The sequence below is a fragment of the Neodiprion pinetum genome, chromosome 6, assembly GCF_021155775.2.
Source record: "Neodiprion pinetum isolate iyNeoPine1 chromosome 6, iyNeoPine1.2, whole genome shotgun sequence".
NCBI lineage: Eukaryota > Metazoa > Arthropoda > Insecta > Hymenoptera > Diprionidae > Neodiprion > Neodiprion pinetum.
In genome coordinates, this window is record NC_060237.1 from 22,499,450 (window position 1) to 22,520,699 (window position 21,250).

At 42.6% G+C, this 21,250-nt stretch overlaps 1 protein-coding gene and 1 long non-coding RNA gene across 7 annotated transcripts in view; one reads left to right on the plus strand and one right to left on the minus strand.

Moving 5' to 3' along the window:
- SK (small conductance calcium-activated potassium channel) overlaps positions 1–21,250 on the minus strand; it is a 171,390-nt gene that overhangs the window by 43,639 nt on the left and 106,501 nt on the right. The gene's annotated exons all lie outside the window — the stretch shown is intronic.
- Positions 1–21,250, plus strand: part of LOC124221992 (uncharacterized) — a 167,386-nt gene that overhangs the window by 23,201 nt on the left and 122,935 nt on the right. For 3 of the 4 annotated variants that reach the window (XR_011177529.1, XR_006883909.2, XR_006883911.2), the window contains exon 1: positions 15,025–15,489. The exons of the other annotated variant lie outside the window; for it this stretch is intronic. This is a non-coding gene — a long non-coding RNA (uncharacterized lncRNA). Of the gene's footprint in view, positions 1–15,024; positions 15,490–21,250 lie in introns of those variants that run through there. 4 annotated transcript variants of the gene reach the window in all.

Below are 21,250 nucleotides of genomic sequence, written 5' to 3' on the forward strand. Positions count from 1 at the left end.
AAAATGTGAATTAAAACTTATACGTCAATGTCCGCTCGTGTTTCAGGGTAATTGCGTAGGCTTGGCTTCAAGGGAGGAAGGGTCCCCCTTCACCCCCGGGAAACCCCCGTTCAATCATACGCCCGTTGCCGGCAATTTAATTCGGATAACGCGACAGCGAGTCTGCGGGCATCCCCCGTCGACTAATTAGCATCTAACTAGCATCTCAATGCACCCGAATGCCTCGGGGATTCCCGGATCAATGAAATAATTCCTGGATTATAGTCTGGCGCAGCAATTTTCCGCGCTGCGGGATTTCGGTAGAATTTATATCCGCGACTCGCGCCTGCATTCTCAGCTGTCACGGGGCTCTTTTCGGTGCTTGAAGGTAGTTTTTACTCATTCGTCAGGTTTTCTTTTTTTTTTTTTTTGTCTTTCATACATTCTCAACTTTGCCCCGTGATGACGAAAATGTGTTCAACTATAGACTTACTCACATTCGACTCTTTCTCTTCCTCTCTCATCGTCCTGGGGAAAAGAATTATGACATTTAGCAGAGGGGTCGAGGCTGGGCGCTTATGCTCGAGCGGATGGGACGTAGGAGCAGAAAATTTAATGAGACTTCCCGAGGGACGTGACTGCGGGAAGTCCCAGAATGCGAGGAGGAATGACTAATGACGTTTTCAAGTGAATCAAAAGTTTAACGCTATCCAATGTCGAAAAGCGACCGTTTGACCTTGAGAAATGTGCACCAAATTCGCAACATCTCCACAGCTGTATGATAAGTGATCAGTTTTTTTTTTTTTACAGGCTTATAAACTATACGACGATCCGTGTGATATGAAATAACGATTTCATTTGTAGCTTATACATCCATGGGGAAGAAAATACTCGTTTCTTTTCGCACGCGTTTAACTGCACGTCGAGAGGCTTAAAAGACCGAGATCAATAATCTCGTTTCTCCTTTTACCCCTGTCATTTTTCTTTTCTCTCTTTTCGGTGATCGATTATTCATACGGGAGCCGTTTGATACTCGAAACGATCTCGGGCTGAAGGAGGCGTTACAGCCAGAGCAAGGGTCAAAAGGTCGGCGACGTAGTCACCCACATTTTCACGCATCCCAAAGGGATAAAATTGAACCGCATTTTCCAACGAATCAAAAACAACGCTGACAGATAGTTTTCCTCTATGATTCAATGGAATTAGCAGTTCATATTCTGATTAAGAAAAAAAAATGGGATCGTCTCTTGATCATCGGTTACATCTGCGACCATTGACTAAACATATCACATGATTCACCTGGAAAAACAAACCGAATATCTTCACACACTGGCCGTTGAAAAAGCTCGAATGAAAATCCCAATACTTCTATTTTCCAATCTGCAGTAAGCGACGAATTATCGATTCACAGCATCGGCGTATCATCACGCAAGTATAAGATTAGCCCATAAAACCTGATAATCTTGAGCGTAACATTATCCCCGTGCAGAAAAGGCCTTGATAATACGCAACTCGATTCGAGAGAACGAACTCACAGAGCTAGTCGTGCGAAAATTCGACAAGACCAATTTTATCGAGTGTTATACGGTCTGCATCGACTGGGGAATTCCGTCTCCGTCGTTTAAGGCTACAGTCACATATAGGTATAAACCGTGTGGCAGGTGTGCCGGTTTACCACCCAGCCTATAAAATATCCTGCGAAGGGTGTTTCGTCTCGCGAAGTAATATGATAGCATCCGTGATCAGTTTCTACATTAATTTATTATTTTTTTTTAATTTTTTTTTTTTTTTATTTCCTGTGCTTTCCATTTTCACCCTCGAGGAAAAATATGCACATTCTTGTCACGTGTTCGACGGTGTCGGAAGGATTGACAAAAAAAAAAAAACCTTATCCATAATATTCGCCCGTCGTGCAGCGAATGGCGTTCGTTCTGCAGCTGAGACGAGCATGCCAGACAGGGAATGTGGGGGGGGGGGAGGTTGGAGCTTGTTCAAACTGAATTTCCGATAAAATTTCACGGAGAATTTCATGCCCGGCTTAGCGCAGTAACGATGTAACGGATTTCAGATCGACTAGGCGTTTTATGTGTACAAGCTCTGCACTGCGGGATAGCCCGAATTATTGGTCGTCAGGCGGCTGTCGGTGCAGTTAAACCGACATTGGCGGTAATAATCATCGATTTGATAGTACCGTGGGTATTCATCGGGATTCATGCATGACCGTAAATTTGCCTATAGCGAGCGAAGCGGCGGAAAGGGAGTGTTTATACTGTCGCTGGGACCGCGATTCAATTTCACTTTCAATACCGGAGTTCCGCCACACGTCCTTCTCCGTAACGATCGGTTTCCGGGCGGATGAAAACCCGGAGAGTCGTGCATGTATACGGAGGTTGAGTCCGACAGGCTGCCACGCGTTCGAATCTCAGTTATTCGCATGTACGAGGAGTTGCAGGGTTGCGGGTAAAGCGTGTGACAAGAAAACGGTAGGAGACGAGACGCACGGAGGAGAGAATTACGCCGGAAACAACGTGACTCGGCAAGTTGTCGCGAGACGTCGATGCCTAGGTAAGTTCTGTCGAGGGGCTAAAAAGGTGAAGGTAAAAGAGCGGGAACAGCGAGAGGAGAAGAGGAGAATTTTTAAATTGAGAGAGACGTTCATAAAGTGACGAAGCGAAGTACGCTCGACGCAAGCTCGCCTTGCAAGCTCGACGGTTGTCCCCTGCGACGGGGAAATTTCAGGCGAAAATTAATGTCGTTCTCGGTTTAATGCGGGATACGAGGATGTCGACCCCGGGCCACTCGCCCCGAATTCTTGATTCGGGGAGGGTGGCAGCCTTGAGATGAAAAAATAAGATTTGTCGAGAAGACGCCGAGGGTGGTTGGTGGCTTTACAATCCGCCGATTCACTCCGCGGATTCCACGTGTTATACATATATATATACATATATATGTGAACAATTGCCGCGAGTGTGTAGCTTGAAAGAAGAAGGGCATTCCACACCCTCGCATCGGGTTATATGCCGATGCTGCTTTATTTGTCACGTGGAGAAGAAAGGCGTATGCGGTACATATAAAAACGATTTCAAGGTCTCGTGTCCTGGAGCTGATAATATCGCGGGTGACGTACTGGACGACGACGTTAGGTATGTTCAACGGTAAGAACTTGGAGTGAAATGCCTGAAGTGTATTATATATTCCTACTTTCTGAGGGATAGCGGTGATGGAGAATTCAGGGAATTTTCTCCGCCCTTCTTCCCTTTATTCATTTCTCTCCTTTCTCTTCTCGCGAATTTTTTTTCCCTCCATTTCTCTTCATTTTTTCACTCTCGCTCTCCCTCAAGCTCTACTTCGTTTCGGTCCTCTTTTTTTTTTCTTTTTTTTTTTTATCGTCGTCTTCTCCGCGAATGATGGAAATACATCGTTGTATAATATACACGTGCGCTCACGCATATGCGTAATTTCATCAATATTTCACACCAGGGAATGAGTCTCGGTGTGTGAGATCGTTAAAAAAGAAAAGCAAGAAAAAAAAAAAAAACGGAAGGGATCGCTCAGCATCAACGGTTCAGTAAAAATCCATAAGGTAAATATTTGATTGATTGATACATAGTTGCTGAACTAATGATCGTCGATTTGTTACCGCTGATGTTTACATCTGTCCGTTTTCTCACCGCGAGACGCGAGCATAAAAGACTCGTCTGAGTCTTCTTGCTACGCCAACGTTCGTATCGTGTCTTCGTACGCGAGGCTTGAGACAGTTTACTAAACGAGGTGATAATTATTAACACAAGAAAAAAAAAAAAAATAAAAAAAAACCCCCGTACAAGGAGACAAAAAAGATTTTATAAAGCTTTTATAAATCAATATACGTAGATATATATTTGTACGCGACGGCATTCGTAAAAAAATTGGATTCACTATTTCATTATGGAAGTTTTCAGCACTGAAGAAATTCAATGTGTATGAAGAATTTCAAAACTGTTTCATATTAAATTCTTTAAAAAAATTTCATACGGATGAAAATGTCAACGTGAAACTGTAAGTGTACATCTCGAATCGTTGTTGTTTTTCCTCTGCTCTTTGTTAGAAAAAAATGAACTGTTGGAAAGAATTTTGGAACAATTCAATAGGGAGTTTAATTTAAACTGTCAATCGTTTTGGCTCGTTTACAAAAAAGACGAGCACCGAGTACGATCAAGTTTCCACGTAGGTACATCTACCACGTCGATGCGAGGACTCGATGAGACGGTAAATTTCTAGTTTCCTGGACGAAGGGGGCCTCGGCGATAACAGTAAACCTATCCCAATCTCCGCACGTGCCCGCGTGGGCTGTAAGGATGTAAATTGGGAGAGTATCCTGTAAAACTTTTTTCCGTCTCAATACGAGGGGATCGATCAGAACCCTCTTCCCGAAGCGGAGAGCTCGTAGACTCGCGAATAAAAGCTCGCAGCAACTTGCTACTTCGTCCTGGTGTATTTCCGGAGCCTATCGGAGGCGCAGGACGAGTGCAGGAAGCGGCAACGGGCTTCCTCCAGGATCAGCTGTCAACCCCTGACGCGTGAATGATAATCCTGCGGAGGGATTGACGCTCGTTCGTCTTGTGATGGAAAATCGTGGCCGAATTCCCGATCCCTCGTGGCTGTCCCGCGGGGTCGTTGCCAAGGGCGCTCCAAGGTACGGATGCCCCCTGCGGTTTTAAGCTTCGGACGGTGGGTCAAGGGCGGAGCAACCCTTAAACCCACGTGCCGAAACCACGCAGAGCGTGGCCAGAGGTCCTGACGACCTAATTCTCGGACACTGGAGGGATTATTGCCCTCGGTTCGCGCAGCAGCCGCCTGTTTAGATACACGATTTGCGGATATGAAATTGCTCGGACGACGTCCAGAGTCTCGTGGTGGCGATACTTCACGTCTCAGGGCTTGAGGGTTCGTGAGAATTTACACGCGTGGTACAAATTACTTACATATGGAAAAAAATTATTTGCCGTACCAGCAAATTTTAGTGTTATTACAGTAGGAGCTAGAATTTGCAATTTTAACTGACGGTTTGATACATTGGTAATATCAGTTGGCTGTTGAGGTGAAAATTTTTAAATTCTTGCTGCGATTATGTCGACATTAAAATTTGCCGAGGGAGATTGAAAAAATTGCAGCTGCTTATGCTTAATAAGTTGGCGGAAAGAAAAAGAATTGTGCTTATTTTGGACCCTGTCGTACGACGAAGAAACGCAAAATCTGTCCCAGAAATAACGATCGATAAATTTCACATTACCGAACTCGATGAACATTTGGCATTCTGCTTGATCGTCGCGTCGTTCTAATGAATGGTTCTAACGAGGTATGCTTGTTTGATTTAGTGAGGTTTCCTGCAAATTTAGTCAGCCTTCACTATCACATCCTTCGATAGTATTTCGAATTCTCGAGACTCGCGTACTTCTCCTTTAGATGTTTGGACAGACCGGATTGCCGATTGAAAAGGAAGAGAGATAAGAATGATAGAAAATAGTAACATCATGTGCAGGTCGAAATTCTTAATCTCACTGTTATTTTTCACTCGGATTCGCCGGAATGTATTTTGGACCAAGCGAACAATGTTCACTTTCTTCGGATAGTGAAAGCCGAATTACGAGCAACTACTCGACGTGATTTATTCACTGGAAGTTTCCAGATTGCACAACATCACGGAACGCTACTCACTTAGGTATAAAACGTGGGTCAAAAGCCATGCCCATATTCGTGGCACGCTGCCAATATACGGAGACCTACAGACAAAATAAGTCAGACGGGTGATATATGACTCTTTTAGTTATCAGCGAGGGGCATCTCTATCGATTTTCGCCGGTCATGGATTACAGCTTATCAATTATTTTCTTCCTAGCTTTCCGGACTTCCTCTTATTTTCCGTAAAAAGTTTGTCGAAGATCGAGTCGGTCGACCAGCTGAAGCGTTTATACATTATTACCTCGGAGACCTTTTCCCGGAGGAAGTTAAAACTTGGCACAACACGTTGGGAAAGTTGAAGGCGTTCTACCGTTTGTTCCTTGATAAATATCTGGTCAAGAAGAAGAAAAAGCGCAACCAGATGTCAACGAGGTGACTGAAGCGGCCTTCTGCCGGGAAACACGGAGAGAAAACGAATCCTTCAAATTCCGTAATTAAAATACTTCGAACACCTTTCGCCTTCGGATAGATCTGAGCAAAAATTCAGCTTCTCTTTGCTCCGCAATTCCTTCTCGCTTAGAACTCATAACCACCGAGTCGAGCAAAGGGTCCCTCGTTTGGTAACCAAAGGGAACCAATTTCCCGTTAGATCAAAATGGAAGACGCAGAAGAGGTAATTAAAAAAGTGTAGAAATTTCCTTCATTATGAAATTCCCCTGTTATTTCGTAATGTACCGGAATTGCTTTGTCTTACTCGATTATAATCAAGCTTCGAGCAGGGATTTCCGCAGAAGTTATAATTTCTGTTTCGTAAAAAATCTGCGTTTCACGGATCGTTCGACGATTCTGTGCTTTATGAATAATTATTTGATTGAGCCAATAACTAGGTGATAAAAAATTTAAGTATTTCTAGAAATATGGAGGAGCTGGAGCTATTTCTTTGGACAAGAACAAATGTGCAGGAGCAACAATCACCGGTTATACCATCACTGAATATGTTTATGGAAATGGTGAAACATCCCTCTTGTTTGAAACGAGGAGCAGCGGCAGGCTTTGCACCATTAAACGACGGACGAAGAATTTCCGAGAAATTTGTCCCTTATCTTGGACAGACGCCAGATAGCGGGGAAAACTCTTGAAACACTAATTGCAGTTTCCAAACAATCTCCGGACTGAAAACGAGGAATAAAAAGTCCGGGCCTTTCGCTTTCTTAAATGAACTCTCAACCTCAGTTTCGTCTCATTGTCTTAATCCCGAGCTTTCCGCCAAAGCCGGCTATATATTTCTGCCAAAATTTCAACTTACAGTTGTCGCGATAAAGGGTATGATAAAAACAAGAAACCCAGCGTACCTATCGCACGTCAGAACGTACTCAGAAGTTACGCGACATCGTCTACGGCACGATAATTGACGTCAATTACGACGCTGGTCGAGGCTTCGCGAAGATAATCCGAATGACGTAAATTAATGGAGTGGCTTATTTGTCGGGATATTCCACTCAACTCTCCGTGGTTACGTTACAGCTCACGGTTTTTTGCGAGCACCGGGTTTCCCTGTCGCCAGAGTTTACATTTCCACATCCATAAACCGCGCAAAGTCCGCTAAAAGGGATGAGAAGGGGTGGATTTTGTGTATTGCGCAAAGGTAGGGAATTGGATCTCAATTTTAATAAATTTCAATTCTGACTATCACCGTCTCATCGCTTGCTCCACGTATGAATAAAAACCAAAATACATGCACGTTTTACCAAAACTCTTGCGGGATTCAAGGGTGTTCTTTAAACTTGTGCGGTATGTGTGTAATCATTTCCTTGCAACTTTTATTGATCTAAAATTGACACTGTAATTTACATTAAGAGGTAAAAATTTTGTATCGTGGGTTCTTTTTCTGTATCTGGAATATCTTACGATTTCGTTATTCCTCAACGAGGCAAAATTCTGAACTGAAAACCGTCAGGCTATGAGGGTCGCAGGAAATCGTCGACCCCTGCTTTTAACCAAAGACGCCATGTCGCCCCGAATGAATTTCATAAATATATGGTGAAGAAGCTTTTCCGGGTTGGATTATTATTCGGGTAAATATCTTTCACCGTTTCTAAAAGGACCTTTTTGCACCTTACTCGCACGCTATATTCATACGCGGAAGCTGAGATACTCCCTTTGGCGTAATTCTCCCGGTGCGAACCCGTATAAAGATGTGTTCTTCCATTCCTGTTTTTTTTCTGACTCTCTGGTAAAATTACCCACATCGCGTGACCGCGGTAGATGAATGAATGCGTTGAAATAATGACTAAAAATACAACAACCGTAACAAGTCAAATCTCGTCCATATTACGTCCATATTACATTCCGTACCATCTTTCGCGTTTGATCGCTATATCTTATAATTCCTGGCAGTTGCTACGAAGAATATCGGCAGCGCAAGGGGCACGAGATCCATTTGCTGCCATATTTTCGCGAGGAGTAGCGAGTGAGTGGTCTTTGTTGATTTTGGATGAGCTCGAACTCCCAACAAGTACGTATGTGTACGCATACGTGGGCATATCGTATGTCAGTCGTTGGGGGCGGGAAAAAAAACAAGAACATCGAGAAATAGCAGAGATGCCGACGGGATCAGAAGAAGAGGTATCGGGTGTAGCGGTGTAGGTTAAGGCACGCCATAGGGACTATGCAAACAGTCTCGTGCCGTGATAAGAAATGGCCTTCTCACCGTCCTACGACGCCGCGTGGCACGCCAGACAGATGAATTAGGAAACAAACGATTTACAACAGAGTCGCACAGCCCAAGTCAAGCCGCATCCCGTCTACTTTTAATTAATTTCACCCCTTCGTTACGCGTTCGCCGTAATAAAGCGGGGCAACACGGGACGGGAATTTCTTTTGCGGCGATGCAAGCAGCCTTCGAATTCCGAACAAAACCCGAGGCGACCATATATTTCTCCCTCTCCTCGTCGCTTATTAAGCAAACATCGAGTGCAATTTGCCGCGAACGAAGCACTGCCGTTTCATGGAATAAAAGCACCTTTGCAGAGAGACGAGAGGATAGGGGGGAGAAAGGATAGAAAGCGCTCGACAGCCACTTTGAAATTAAATTAAACGTACGTACACAGACAGACCCAGTCGAGTAATTTTCAAGAGGTTGGAAAAAAGAAGGAGATAATAAAAAAAGAGAGAGAGGAAAGAATTTCCCTAGCGGGAAGCCGTAAGAGAACGGTCTACAGGACGCTTTTATAATCCAGGTGAAATTTCATTCTAGGTTGTTTTTTTTTTTTTTCATCTATCATTCTTATTCTTCCCACCCAGTTTTATGTTTGATACTGGAAATCCCTGCACAAAATTGCACGATTTTTTTCACATTTTTGCATACCATACTAGAAGATACATCGTGTGTTTATAGGTATACTACATTTTTTGCGACTGAGTGGATTTATATATTAAAGTTTGAAAAATGAATAGCGATTGCAGCGAATATTTACCCCGTGTGTTTAGACTCGGTCTATTAATGCTGACCGATGGAGTGCGCGCTTGTTGTACTAATTGTAAGCCGCGAACTTGGAGCGCATAAAAACGATCGATGTAGAAGATCGTAAAGGGGGCGAGAAAAGAGATAAGGAGAGAGATGAAAGAGAAAAAACGAAATCATCCATCATGAAATAGTGAACGCGTTGATTTATTTTAAGAGCATGCACGCGCAAATATATACCCACGTCTTTTGGGATTTTATCGCTTCTGAGATATACTAACTGCTCGTTGTTTGTTTATCGCTAAACGCGGCGTCCGCGTGCGAGAAACGCTCTTCCGATTAGCACCGGAGATTTCAATTTCACGATTCAACGAAGTTAACTTGACTTTCCTAGTTGAACTCGTAATACAACCGTACCCGTACCATCATCGAAGTAGCAGATACACAAGACTAGAAACTTGGAAAGCTCTCCCATCTTTCCGCAACTCCAGTTCACCCACCCTGGGGTTTTGGATGCGAGCATAAATCTGCTGCGGGTCAATTAAGCTACTCTGATAATTAGAGCGTAGTCGGAAAGATCGTGATATGCTCGATTATCGCATCGTTCGAGCATCTCATTTACAAAATGGCTAGGTTCTTCGTTTATTCGCTATTATACGTTATACCTACTTGTACAAGTTACGGAATTTGAAAGTCTTTGAGAAATTCACGAGCGCCAACTTGACCGATTCTCTGCGGCGCATTTGTCTTTTCTTCTTTCCCCCTTTTCCGCGTGGCGAGGGTGCGACTTCTACAGAACTCAACTCGAGATACAACGAACAATAATAGCGGGATGAGAGCGTGTCGGATGTTTCGAGTGCCGTGTCATCCAACGGTGAGAAACGCTTGGGTCTCCCCTGTCTTTCGGCTAACTAAACAACCTCTTGACTTTGATTTTCAGACCCACTGAGGGACCCACCGAGTTGCCTACACCTGTGGATCTTCGAGAAACTTTGGTGAAGGTCTATCCTATCGGACAAACGTTGAAACATAAAACGACAAAATGTATTTAATTTGCGAAAAAAATAGGGTCATTTTTCTCTGACGGAAAAACGATCGTTAATGGTTTTTTTTAATTCCATTTTTTTGGCTTGCATATTGCTCGATTATTAAGCACATCGTCGTTACGGAAGAGAAGTTGGAAAAACGCGGAGTAGGTATAACCAGAATACTGTGGAAACTTGAAGCCGTCGATAATACCGCCGATCAAACCTTGTTAACGGTTGAAACCCTGGTCGATTTCGTCGTTAACGTATAGATCTCCAAATATCGAAGTCCACGTATCTCAATCGCGAAAAAGAGCTTAACAGCCCTTTTCTTTACGCAGTTCTGAACAAGAAAATCTCCAACACATTTTCATTTAACGTAGCAATAAAGAAACGACTCGGATTCTACGAAATTGCGATAGCAAATTCGTCAAATGAAAATGTGCTGGAGTGTTTTTGTTCAGAATTGTATATAGAATGGGGCCGTTAAGCCCTTTTTTGCGTTTGATATACGTGAACGTAGATATTTGGAAATATGTATATATGCCAATGTCGAAATCGATTAGGGCACCCCCTTAAATTCAGCTTTCAGCAGAATGTGGTGAGCTTTTGCATAATTTTTCATCCTATCCCTGAATGCAACTCATTACAGCCTTCTTGCAGTATCTCGGATTTTAAATTTGTCTTCAAATGTTTAATCAAACTGTATTTGTCTTCGATTATAAGTTTTCAGATCAAAAATTTGAGAGCAGAATTTACATTTGCAAAAGTGTTAATTGCGAGAGCATTCGGCATGCGTAAGGTGCAATAAACGAGTATGTATAAAACTCGTGAAGAACGTTACACGCGAGCACGAATTCACAAAGTTTGGCAATCTAGAGTATTACGTACGGAGGAGTGCTTCACGTGACTTTGAAGCATCTTCAACTGTCCCAGATAATTTCCGTAACTGCTTTCTATACTCTCGCGGAAGGTTGTAAAATTTATTCATTCGGAGTGCAATAAAAAAATTAATCATATTCCCACGGTATTAGAACTAACAATAAGATTTTATCCTTGGTACTATTCCATAAGAACATCGTTGACACTGGAAAGACGGTAGCAAAATTTTACCAGCGAATACCGTCATTCGAACGATTCTAAAAGTCAAAGTTCGAGATGGTCCAATACTTGCAGTTCGGTGAATCTTTGGCAGTAACCGTTATCCCTGAAATTTCAACGGACTCAAACTGATTCATATTCTTGACTCTCGGAGCTACCTCGTGTTAATATATCCCAGTACATTGGGCTACGTGCATGAAATTCCCAATCGCGTTACGTCGGGGGAATAGTTTTGTATCCATGCGGTACGGAATGCGGCGTAGCCTTTGGTATTATCGAGGATGAGTTACGCCTTGATTTGAGGAAGCTATTAAATTCCCTTACAGGTATAACGCCACTGCCTTACACACCGGCTGGGTGTGTGGGTAGCTGGAATTGTCCAGGTCACGTTAATTAATAGCGTATGCAAAGTTCCACCCCCGACAGCTGTTAACATCGTGTCAAGGTGTATCGGTATCCGTAACGGAGCAGTGCCAACCCTTATAAACACGCTGCTGACGGCACACTTGTTCTTGGCAACGGACCCCCAGCCCCTAGCTGCGCTGCATAGCGTCAGCAGATTTCACCTTTCGCAATTTTCAAGCACCGTGGTTCCCGTCTAATTACACTCCTTCTCGGAGAGATTGGACGCCGTAATTAGGGGTCTGCGAAGCCCGCGATACATCCTCTGGAACTCGGCCTTCCGATTACCGCGACGGTCAACGAACCGTCAGAAGCGTCAGACGTCGCTGATTACGTTTACGCAACGTCGTATTTCCCTTACGGACGTAATTATAGCCGTATCTGGGCACTCGATTGGTTCCAAAATTGCTGGAGACACAACGGATGTTTTAAGAACACCATTTTAAGGGTTGGCGAGCAGTCGAAAAGCTTACGCTATGAGCTTATATAGGCGACCGTTAACGAAATTTAACCCTTCACCGTAAAGGGTGGTCCTCGATTATCAAATATTGTTTGGGTATTATCGAATTCGGTAAAATTACCGCGACTATCCTCCATAAGTATGCGGTAACAATGTTAAACTACGGAAGCCTTCAGGTTGTGCAATTCAATATAAGCGAGAAGCAGAGCGTTAGCAACGGGAATTAGTAGTGAATTCTGGGAGTAGGCACTTTGAGACCGGTGATGTATATTGGACGGGGAAAAGTTACCCCCTCTGCATCTGCTTACCAGCAAAATGTCCGTCTCGCCGAATTCCTTTTCCAGCCTCTTGCATATTTCATGTTTAGTATTTTATATTTTTCGCAAAGACGTCTTCATTTTCAATTACCGAAAGCAGCCGGCAGCCCTGCCGAGTCTTGGGCGCGGTAAATCCGCCCGCAGCAACGTCACCCGCGTGTTACAGGATCGACGGAAAGAACATTAATCGTCGCATCATAAAATGAACAATTGAGGAGCGTGTAATGATCGAATAGAGAAGATAAGAAAGCGCCGACTCGCTTCGGCGGGATGCCAAATCACGTTTCCACGTCAATATAAAGCTCCGTCTCTCGATCGAGGAGCTCTCTGGTCACGGACGGTGCAGAGCCGTCTGTGATACTTCCGATTATGACCTTTTTATTTTCAACCTTAGGATAGACGCGAAAGCTACTAATGACGGGATCATCGCGAGCCTTTACGCTTCGCACAGCATTTGATAGCTGAAGTATAAAGTCGAGGGTGCGTTTTTTCTAACAAGCCACTGTAAAACTATTCACATGTCACCGTGGATTCCGAACCCCCGATGAATTTTCAGAGACAAGAATTTACGAAACACCTATCCAGGCACGTAACGTAATATGCAGAGAAAACTTCCAAGCCCTTCCGCCGCGTGACAGCGGTATATAATATGAAGGGGATGCCCGCGGGTTGAAAGTGAGTTTCCTAGAGTTTCGTTTAGTGCATTACGGGGATGTTTCATCACCGAATGAATCTAGAGATGGGATTTTACCCAGTCGTAGTTCCGAGTAGGTACCGGTCGCAGGACATGGACTAATTTCCTTCCTAGGCTCTTCGTCGAGAGCTTACTCGTGAAAAAGACAAGTAAAAGCGCTTCCAGAATCCCTCAAAAATTATTACCGTCATACATACGGCATTTCGAGGTCAAGGTCGTTGCGGGCGCAGCCTAGAGAAAATACCATTATCATCGTTGTTGCTATTATTACTTGAAGTGGAAATAGCTCGTGTTGAAAAATGAATTACTCGATTGCTCAGACGTTTTATTTTCACGTTGTTTTCAACGCTCCAGATAGCACTTTGCTTGCCATGCGACGAATACGAGAAACAAATAACGTGACTCAACTATTGAGACCGTGTCCATGTAAGAATTTGATTCTGAAAACGTTGAACGAACGCAGGGTGGATATTGTTAGGAATATTAGATTCATATAGGCAGTCATAATTCTCCTCTCGCCCCCTTTTTTTTTTTTTATCAGCAATACCGAGAAACGACGGATTTGGTAAAAGGAAAGTATGCTAATGCGGTGGCTGGAAATTTCTTATTGTTAGAACGAGCGGGGCTTCTCAGTATCGTCTGACAGTACGAGCGCGCGACCGATAAGTCCGGCTTATAAGTCTTGCGAATTTACAAAATATAATTCTGTAAGGGGATCATAGATGCTGCATGTTCGAATTAGGCACGTTACAACGCATTCTAGCTGAAACTAGACCAAATGGAAGTTACATAACGGTAACGAATTCTTTGTGAAAATTTTCTTCTCGCTGTTGTTTGTTGACAAAAATACCTATCTGTAGGTAGTAATGTTTTGTTACTATTAGTTTAAAAAAATATGTATATAAAGATATATACAATAGGGTTGAGCATGTAAAAATAATTTGTGAATTTCCATCGCGGCACTCTGAGAAAAGTTTGTCTAGGCTGCAAGAAAGATTTTCCACGAAGATGAGCGTTCTACGTTACGTCTAAGACGGCGCTCACTCGATTATATACGTTTTCTAAAAAAGTGAATAATCGAATGATCGCCATCTTAGACGTAACGTAGAACGCTCATCTTCGAAAAGAATCTTTCTTTCAACCTAAGAAACTTTTCAGAGGGTGCCGCGATGGAAATTCGCAAATTATTTTTTCTTGCAACACCCTAATAAACATATATATATATATATATATATGTTTATATATATATATTCTGGAGAGAACGCGTTTTAAACAAAACTACAGCAAACGCCTCTCGTAAAGTACCCGAGCGTAATAGTTTGCGAGGAGGACAGCTTTAGTGACTCTCATTTCTTAATTTTCTCGAAGAAACTACCCCATTCCCTAGACTTAGAACCGTATTTAAATTAAACCCGTAAACCAGTCCAAGTTGGATATATTTATACAGTAGTACAGGGAATTTTGTCGCGAATTGAAACCAAGACTTGGTTATTCCGCATCAAGAATACGCTTCTAGTTGCAGTGCGATGTGATGAAAATCGCGTGAAAAGTCAGGGGACAAGTTTGAAGGAAAATAGCTTCTCTTCGAGAAATAAAAATTTTAGTATTCTGCCATTTTATTCGGCTATTACTGGGTTAGAAATTAGCAAGAATCAAACAACAGCGTATTTGAAATGCATTTTTCAATAACGTAGTCGATACCATCGATGTTATTCAAATACGTACCGAGATCGGAACACATGATACTGTTACAAACGGACATTTCATTATGGTGAATTTAAAAAAAAAAATCCAGTACATATTGTAACGATCCGAACGTTTGTAAGTAATTTTTCAAGCATTTGTAAGACATCCGTATAATATCATGTATACGTGTTTTTTCTTACGAGAAAATCAATTATTCTATTGTTCTCAGTTCGGTGCAGGAACTTCGAAGTCCCTAAGTAACCGCATTTGCAAAGCTGAATAACGTGCGGTTTAAATTCAATGAAGCGAAGATATAATACCTAACGGATAACTCTTCTGACAACAAGTAACCGCTCTTCCGGTCGGGTGATGTGACACGAAATACTTTCATAAACACTTGTCGCGAGGGTTCCGGCGTTGGCGGTCACGTAAATAAACATGGCTGCCGGCCGATGCTAGATTCTGGCAGAGCGTCGAGTTAGTTCGCGCGAATCGGTGCCTCGTGTTCTTCGATTATTAAGGAGAAACGACGTCGACTGCAACGTGATAAGTTCCGAAAATGAAGTTGAAGTCGAAGTTGTTGTGTCAGTGCAGTGAAAGGTGAAAGGACAAGTGTGTTACGTGAGAGTTGAGTGAATTCAAGAAACGTTGTCTCAAATTGCGTGCCGGGATGCTGGTGCTGTTCCCTTCCGCTGCAATTGGTGAGTTTCTTTTTTTTTTTTCGCAAACCAGCGTAAATTTTTTACTTACATTCTGAATGTTATTTTGATACAGTCAAGTACGCGTATTTCTGGATTTTTATCGTTATGATATTAATCTCTATTTGGGAAGAATTTCTAGTAATAGAATTTCTGGAAAATTAGACGGTTGTTTTTGACACAAGTGAATTCCAGCAAAAGTGATTACACTTTTTTCTTCGTTTGAAGCACCCGTATCCTGACAGTTTGAAAAGTTGTTGCAAACTAAACATGACGCTGTTTCTGCAGTGCGAAATACAACGGTCGCCGTATTACTCGAGAACAAGCGTGTACACGTATGCGCAAACGTAATTGCCGCACAGTCGGTGCACCGTGGGTTCAGAATAGTTACTCAAAAGAACTGCTCTCCTTCTCGACGGTCAACATTAATCGCAAAAGTGCTCGTTCTGAGTGTTGAGCTACGCTGCGGATTAAAGAGCACTTAAGGGAAGACTTGGGTGAAATTTCGGACTAAAAATCGGTTTTCTCCATTTTTACACGATTAAAAATAGTCCTTCCGCCAATTTTTAGGACATGGTATTATATGCATTGAAAAGAGGCTTCGACCTTCTACGATGAAAATGTATGTGCAAGGAACTTTTCGACGAAGATTTTGTCCACCGCCAAAAATTTCTCACGCATACACTTTCATCGCAGGAGAATGAGACTTGTTTCAAGGCCTGTGCTACCATATTCTAAAAGTTAATGGAAGGATTTTATCATACGACTTCTAGTAAAGATTCTTAAAATTTCACCGGAGTTTGATCGATTTCGACGTTGACGTATATATCTCCAAGTATCGAAATCCACGTATCTCAAATGCGAAAAAGGACTTGACAGCACCTGTATATGCGCAATTCTGTAAAAAATACTCGAATACATTTTCAACCGACGACGAAATAAAGATATGGTATGAATACTACGAATTTACAACTGCGATTTCGTAGAAACCATGTCATTCCATTATTTCTGCGCCGAATGAAAATGTATCAGAGTGTTCTTTCACAATTGCGTACAGAATGGGAGTGTTAAGCTCTTTTTGCGTTTCAAATATGTGAACTTTGATATTTGGAGATGTATACGTCAGCGTCGAAACCAACCAGGGCACCCTCGTAAGAGGATGCTATGGTCAGTTTTTACCGACTGCGTTAAATGTTTTATGTTATTTCGGCTGATATCAGTAGCTATGCATCGCAACGGAAAAAAGGATTAAAGAGCCAAATTCTACATGCAATTCCGAACAAAAAAACACTAATTCATTCTGAATTTACGGGCTTATAGAGATATAGTCTGAAAAATACGAGATCATGATCGCGATTTATTATTTTTCATGCCAAATTTTCCTTTTCGCATGATACGAAAATTTGTTGGTGTGTTTTTATTTAAAATTGCATGTAGAATACGGCTGTTATTCCATTTTTTACACCGCGATGCGTAGCTACTGCGATAATAACCAATTAGAAGAAATTTAACGAAGTCGGTAAGGACTGACTATAGCACCACCTTAATGTCGGCATATACTCTTAAGACTCGTTTAGCCACTTTGAAATCCCTTGGGGCTTCTGTATTCCACGTCTACTTTTCACTCGCCAAGTTACCCATGGTATATAGTTTAAAATTCAAGTGGTTGGGCGAAGTTCCACGAAGAATCTTTACACGTTCGATAATAATTATCTATAATGAGAATGAATAGTCTCCGATGATATATTACGTACGAAATATATTCAAAAATTTCGACACACTTGTTGGGGAAGTTTTTACTCTCCCCGCGTTTGTTTGTTTGTTTGTTTTTCTTTTTCATTGCGAGCTTTATTCCAAATGTAAACGATTGTGCTTCGGATTAACCAGGACTTTCACAAAAGCGAAAGTGATTAATCACGATCAGGCAATGCACTGTCCGTGAAATGCGTGAAATCGTTAGACGATATCAACAAAAGAAGGAATGTACAGTTGAATTCCGGCTGCTCGCTTAAGCCTTTTGATAACGCATTACGGGTCGAAGAATACGGGAAAGTTGTCGGCTCGACTTGCGAAATATCTGCTCAACTGTAATTGAACCTCTAAATTTTCGTCCCTTGAAATACGGAGAAAACGTTTATCACGCTGCATTGAGGAAAGCACCCCTTTTAGTTGTCCCTGATATACCTATTTCACTCTTTCACTTTACGAGATATTAACTGGCTACATTTCGCGCTCCTTCGAAGGGAGAAAACCTGTCGGGATGTCGTGCACCTTTCAAAACTTTAATGATTTAGCACCCCGGGCAAAAATTGATAGCCTCGTTGTACAGTCTTCGAAGATATAATATAACAATCATCATAATGGTACAATGGCTATACTCGGGGAACGTATAATTTCGGTGATAAATTATAAAATCGTTTAAAGTGGGTCTTGATTTAACGATTCGTTTTTAAAATCATTTCACATAAATTCACAGATAATCTTGGGAGTTTGTCACGTTCACCTGCAGATTTAATTCCCCCCCTTCTTACATTTATCTCATGACCACTGCGGGAATCGTTACGTTTCCATTAACGCGCTCAACTGTATTCGTAAAATGTCTCACCACGCTTTTTGCGATGCGTTATAAATATGTGTTAATTTATTCCGACTTCGAGGTAGTCTTCACGAGTTGTTTCACGATCTTAGAACGAAATATCCGAGACTTGAGTCTCCTGAGATTGCGAAGACTCGAAGGCATGGCTTAAATTAAGAATGAAATACGCGGTTTTCGTCTGACACGCCAAGTCTTCGCCACTATTTCTACTAACCGGGTGCGACCCATTAAACATTCGGTACCGGTGCCTCGTTTTCCCTGCACTGTTCGCTCGTACAAAACGAATATATTTCACTTGCATTTCTCTCACCCCGCGTGAAAACTTTGTCGAGAGTCTTAAAACCACCGGTATCTTACAAGCTGTTTCTCAGCGTAGGCATCATTTATGCAACAATGAGCACACTCGGCTCGACTTCCGTGGCGGTAATTCAGACGAAGTAAAAAAATCGCCGTGAGTTTATGCAGCTTTTATATGATTCGAACAGAGCTAAATCACATTTAGCGACAAGTAAAAATGCGCGCAATCAGCTATTGCGAATCGTCGGCCGTTGGGGACGTTGGGGTAATGATTGAAAAATTGATCACCGTCGTTTCGCCTCGTAGAACCGTAACACAAACACCAGCCGCCAACGTGTCGTCGGTGAGCCTATAATATTACACTTATGTAGAGGTGAGCTTTACGTTCTTGACATTTGCTTGGTTAATACATTGTCTCAGACATCTGCCGTCAAGGCGTGAGTATAGTTTGGCCGTAAAAGAACTGTAAGGCTATTCGGCCTGGGCATATCAATTACCGTGATTCATTGATTGATTGCCTCTTATACTGCCTCTTATATCGTCGTTTCGATGGCCCGACGTCTGACCCAATTCTTCCACTGACATTCACTTCGTCTATTACCCTTACCCATTTGCATTAAGTACCTACTCGTGGCTCATCCTCTAGCTGATAAAGAATTCATTCAAATCTATCGAGCTGAAAAATCTAGGTACCTGTTGAAATTAAATGAGTTTTGGTTTGTCCGAAGATTTCGAGAACAACCGCGATATGGGGAGGATTTCGTGTAGTTTTTGACGAATATTTTGCCTTTTAAAATTTACATTTCGTAATTTATCGGAGCTGATTATCCGCAGTTATAATATTGAAATTTTTTAACCGAATGGAAACTGATAGAGCAATGTGACTCATAATTTTCAGGTGGTATAATTTTAGGGAATGAAAGAACAGTAAGGTGTGAAAGCTTCTGATATCTGTAGATAGAAAGCGTGAAACCCCAATAATTCAAGATCTTGTTACCGTTTAATAGTTTTTACCGCAAAGAAAAGATTACAATAACTTAACACTTTGACTGGAATTCGACGGAGAACACGCTCATTTTTGTGCTGTAAAAATAACTGTGTGGGTGTAAAGAAAAGAAGTGAAGGAGAAAAAACTAAAACAACTGTCAAGAATTCACAGGCTCAATTAGCGGGGCTTCAGCCGTTTGCTAAAATTCACCAACACGTTCTGCCATTTAGAGTTAATCATATTCATGAATTCCACGATGAAAAGGAATTCCCCACATACCAGAGTCACCTTCGTTATATTTCATGAATATCGCTTCAATCCGAGCTGCATTCATTATAGCTATAAATATATGGTTATGAGTTCAACTAGTGAAGATGCAACGTAGTATAAAACCTTTTTGTTGAAAGCACCCTAATATAACAAAGTGATTCGTCGGCAATTTTTTGCAAGATATAGAAAATAACGAAGAACTCATTTTGCGCCAAGTGAGGCGACGAACGTCTCGAATTGAAGAAAAAAAGATCGCTTACGCGTAAAAGTTTCTGGGATCCAGTGCCCGGTGTTTCATCTTCTAGTTCTTCATCGGTTCTTGGTTACGGACTTTACATTCTCTTACTTTTCATGGTAAATATTGACTCCAATTAATTAATACTGCTCACGTTGCGTATCGTCATCATTCGTTCCTGGATGGTGAAAAGGTCTGAATATGGTTTCCAGCAACCCAACCGAAAGCTGATAAATACTTGAACGTGAAACGCACGGTCTTTATGTACATCTGAGAAATTCACCCCCAAGTGATTCACGGGTGAGTGGATTTCGCGTTGTTGAGCGAGGGACCCAAAATTGTGAGAGGGCATCCGATCGTATATCCAAAAGCTCCCGAAGCACGCGGAACCAAAGCAGGGTGGTCGGAGTAAGGCGGTGGATATCAGTTGTCAGCCCGAATCAAGCCTCTTGACAATTACGTCAATGGCCTGGGTCCAGGGTGAAAATTACGCGTCACGATTGGTCGTTGCGTGCAAAACGTCAACCGGCCGATCGCCGGTCTTGATCTGTGTAAATCTGCGGACGCGATTGACCCTCTCCATCGGATGCTGTATTAGAGAGAGTGCTCGAGCCGATCCCTTTACCTCGGTGCCCAAATTAATGGATTGTCTAATCGGTGATTCGGTTAGGCGAAAATCAGCACCGATTCAGGAATGTCGAAGCACCGTGGGACAGACGCCGCGTTGAGTTAAAGGCCGATCGATCGATGCGTGCGTCCCGGGATTGGTCGGTCTCCGAGCTTCCGGGTCCATAATTCTTGCTTTTCAGGCCGACGGAGACCGCGCAATAATTTCGCTTGATGCAATCACCTAATTGCAACACTCCGCCGGTAGCCCGTCGCCTTTTTACGATCCCCTTCGAGCCGAACCCGTCATTGAATATTCCAACGGCGGTTATTGGGCCCTGGTCGTAACCATAAACCGCATCGCTTCCAGCTCCTGGTCCATTCTCATCAACGTCCTGGAGGAATTCTTCATCCCGTGATGGAGTTGCGCGCTGCAGAAACGACGCCTCGAGTTCTGCATCGATAATCTCACTCCCGGTAAACTGAGTCTACAACATCACTAGTCTCAACGGTACCGCGATAAACTGCCTGCGCACTGATTAACGCTGTTGCCAGGGTAATTGGCCGGAAAATAGGCCAATGGGTATAACGCTTTGTTATACCGGTGGCTGGGTATTCGTCATGGCCACGTGTCATTCTCCCGAGTATTATTCCGCACGGCAAAAGATCTTCCACGCCGGTTAAGTGCTGTATAACGATTACAGGTGATTAATATCGGCCTCGCGTAAAAAGGGTTGTATTCTGGATCCGGGCGGGCGCATTATCGCGAGAT